At 36.8% G+C, this 3,898-nt stretch overlaps 1 long non-coding RNA gene across 1 annotated transcript; it reads right to left on the reverse strand.

Moving 5' to 3' along the window:
• Window positions 1-1,939: 1,939 nt before the first annotated feature.
• On the reverse strand, window positions 1,940-2,944 carry LOC138874415 (uncharacterized). Its single transcript, XR_011401397.1, has 3 exons — window positions 2,761-2,944; window positions 2,565-2,684; window positions 1,940-2,449 (listed from the first exon to the last, which is right to left on the reverse strand). It is a non-coding gene; the product is annotated as an uncharacterized lncRNA (long non-coding RNA).
• Window positions 2,945-3,898: the final 954 nt, after the last annotated feature.

Below are 3,898 nucleotides of genomic sequence, written 5' to 3' on the forward strand. Positions count from 1 at the left end.
CTTGAATTTATGGGAGTAATTCACATAGGGAAAAAATCACGTGCTCACAGTGTGTACATGTGTGGACTTAATTAATATCTACACACAAGGTTTAGGCTAGATACATGTAGGATTTCTACTATAAATACTCATGTATGCTAGCCATTTGGTGCAAGTGAAGTTGAATAGAAATCATCCTTTCCTCCACCTCTCTAATAGTGAGTTTTGAGTGTTTGTTTAGTTGTCTTGCTCTCCCAAAAATTTCTAACAGTGTCTTTATCGACCGCTGCTGTGTTTTCTCTCTGATGAAGTACTGAAAGTCAATTTCTATGTGCATAATAAGTTGGGTTGGCTGTTATCTCAAAAGTTGGCTTGCTGTCAAAGTAGAAATCAATAGACATTTTTACTTTTATTCCTAGTTATTTAAACAATCCAACTAATCACATTAGCTCAGCCACTGTCCACGCTAATATCCTTATGTATTTTGCATCTGCAGAGCTTCTTGACATTGTGTTTTTTTTTTACTTCCAGAATTTAAGGGACTCACCATACTTGATGATGAACCCTATGACTCATTTTCTAGTGTTGGGCATGGTGCACAATTTGCGTTACAATAGACAGTCAAGGTGTTAATCTTCCTACTACTCATAAGTGTCCCTAAACCTGGTTTTATTTTAACATATCTCACAACTATGAGTGTTTTTCCCTTCTGAATCCTCTTTGGTTGTCGTATGAATTGACTTAGCGTTTGACCTGCAAATGCAATGTCCAATCTAGTCAAAGTTAGGTAAAGCAATTTCCCGATAGGCCTACAATATTTTTCTTTGTCTTCTAGTAAATCACCATCTTTAATTCCTATTACATCATCTAGTTCTCTAATTGAACTCTAATGGCATCAATGCTGGTATAAATTCACTTAATCCCATATATGTGATGAGCTCCAATTCATATTTTTTTCTAATTCATTAGAATTCTCTAGGCTGATCCGCTAAGGTCAATTCCCAAAATATTTTTAGCTCTTCAAGATCCTTCACTTTAAAAGCCCGCTGCAGCTTTAGTTGGTTGCCTCTATTAGTTGCAAAATGTTCCCAGTAATTAACATATATATATATATATATATATATATATATATATATATATATATATATATATATATATATATATCTCACTACTAGAAATTCGCTAAATACCAACCAAAAAAACTGATCACCTTTGGTCGCTTATGGCTAATTACCGACCAAAACGCGGCCAAATACGCTTGGATGGTATTTTGATGATCGTTACCGACCAACGTTGGTAGGTATATTAAAACGATCATTTGAAGAATTTAAATGATTTACCGACCAACTTTGATCGGAGACATATTTTATTAATTCAATTTTACCGCCAAAGTTGGTCGGTGTATTTAATTTATGTTTTTTTATTAATTATTAAAATTAACAAAAACCGACCAACTTTGGTCGATAACTGAAAATATATATTTTTTAAAATAATTAAAATTTAACATTACCGACCAACGTTGGTCGGTAACCTCAACAGTGCAGGTAACATACCGACCAAAGTTGGTCGGTACTGTTGAATTATAGGAATTCATTATTCATTAACCAACCAACTTTGGTCGGTAACAGTCAATTAATTTATTTTTTTAATAAATACCGACCAACTTTGGTCGGTAATATGCAATATTTTTTTTATTAAAACTCGACCAACTTTGGTCGTTTTTTTGGGTTTACTTTTGGCATAAAATTCCTGTTTTGGTAGCTACACCACCTGCCAGTATACCAATATAACAACAACAGCACAAAAACAACAAGAACAACAACAACAAACACAACAACCAAACATTCAATAAATACTTTTAAACTAACAAATTATAGTTCAATTGAACATAACAATCCAAAAATAAGTTAAAACTAATTACAACAAGTTCAAAACTGGTTCTATTTGTCTACTTCAAAGTATATAAAATTCAAGGGGTATTTTGTACAACATCATTATCACTGTCTGATGAACTTTCATCTACAAGACGGCATAAAGAATGGTCTTTTGGAGGACGGGAGGAACGATCACGAGCAGGACGGGAGGAACGATCACGTGGAGGTCGACCCTTTGGCGATGACTCATGACACTGGGGCAACAAAAAAGCTCCAATAGATAGGAGAGTTTTGATCTGAGCTTGCATGCCAAGAAATTGAGCATCTCTAACCCTTTCTCTTTCCTTGGCTGCTTCTAGCTCGGATGTGAGCTTTGTCACTGTCTCCCGCATAGCGGAGAGACTCTCTCCCATTAAGTTGCTCGCCTTACAAGGAAGTCCCTATTCCTTGCATTCTACACTTATAGAGATGGAAATTTTTTAGCAGGAAGCCCGTATACGTTCCCCCATTTTGGACAACCAACAGACTCCAACCATATTCTTTCACCATCATCGTTTGAAGGTTGGGTTGGCTCGCCCGATTCACCAGCTGGATGACTGCAAATGAATTCCTCCACGTTACTTTGGTAGCGTATATTATTTTAAATTGAATCAGTATTTCAAAATTCTTATAAAAGTAAATTATAATACTTAAAGAAAATTGAAAGCTTACATATGCAGTCGAGGCCCGGTCCTCGACCCACCTTTCTTGATCAATTTCTTTCTTCTTCTTTACAATATGTGTCTCCTTGAATAGCTCATCATAGCTCATTGGATGCCCCAACTTCTTTTCCTAAAAATAAATTAATTTAGTTAATAAATAAAATAGATATACTTAGAAAAGTAAAATAATGTAAGCAATTATATACCAATCTTTGTTTTATTGTCTCTAGGCTGATCGCACCTCCAGTGTGCAAGGAGCCTCCCTTCTCGGATGCGCGAGCTTTCTTTCCTTTTTTTCCTCTCTATGAACTTTGCGGTAAGCCATTGCCTTTGCAAATCATCCCATAAATTCCAAAGTAACCAGTCAGGTCTCTTGTTCTATTTTCTAGCATCGGAGAAAGCATCCGCTAATCTCTTGCTAGTTTATGATGAAAATTTGCAGCCACTTCCGCACTATAACGACCTTCCCATACACACCTGCTCTGTATTTCAAAAGTTAAATGTTTTATGGAAATATCATAAATATAAATTATTAAACTGTTTAAAAGAACATTTATACCTTAAATTGATTGAAAATTTTGCTCCTTCAGCAAGAATGAGAAATCAGTACGAGTCGTATAAGGGTCATCATAAAGCTTTCTGATGGCATTGGTGATTATCATCGTAATCTTATTACTTAGCTTGAACCTGCAATTTAACAATAAAAACATATTAATATCTTAGTAAAAAAGTTACAAAATAATAAACGCAAAAATAACAAATAACTCCTACACATCACCCTCAAGGACTATGATGATCCTGCCATATTGATCATAATGCACTTTCTCATCATCATCGTCTAAAGCATGTGTATCAGAGGCATGTGTGGACGGTGTAGGGGGGTCAGAACTACTGCCTCGCAGGCGAAGGCCTGAAATAGATGGAGTCACTGATAAAGATGGTTGCGATCCCTGTGACTGTGACATAGCTGTATGCGACTCAAGTGGCTGTGATACTAATGGATGTGACCCGAGTGGACGTGAACCGAGTGGCTGTGACATGGATGGATGCGATCCATGTGGCTGTGATTTGTAGGGATGTGATATAGATGGATGTGATCCACGTGGCCGTGAGGCAGCTGGACTATATGTCGAACATATAGTCCTATGGCCCTGTGATGAAAGTCCTGGTGTTTGGATGAAAGTGTAGGGCTCGTGATGTTGTGGTAGCTCAGTATAGCCGTGTGGTGGAGGATAAGACATAGGCATCTCTGAAGAGGGTGGAAAAGAGGGAGTATTATTATCTACCCTCCTCTTTCCCTTCCTAGCCTTTTCTCGACCCCGAGAACCAGTATGGTCATTGTTA

Source organism: Nicotiana sylvestris, chromosome 8 (assembly GCF_000393655.2).
Source record: "Nicotiana sylvestris chromosome 8, ASM39365v2, whole genome shotgun sequence".
NCBI lineage: Eukaryota > Viridiplantae > Streptophyta > Magnoliopsida > Solanales > Solanaceae > Nicotiana > Nicotiana sylvestris.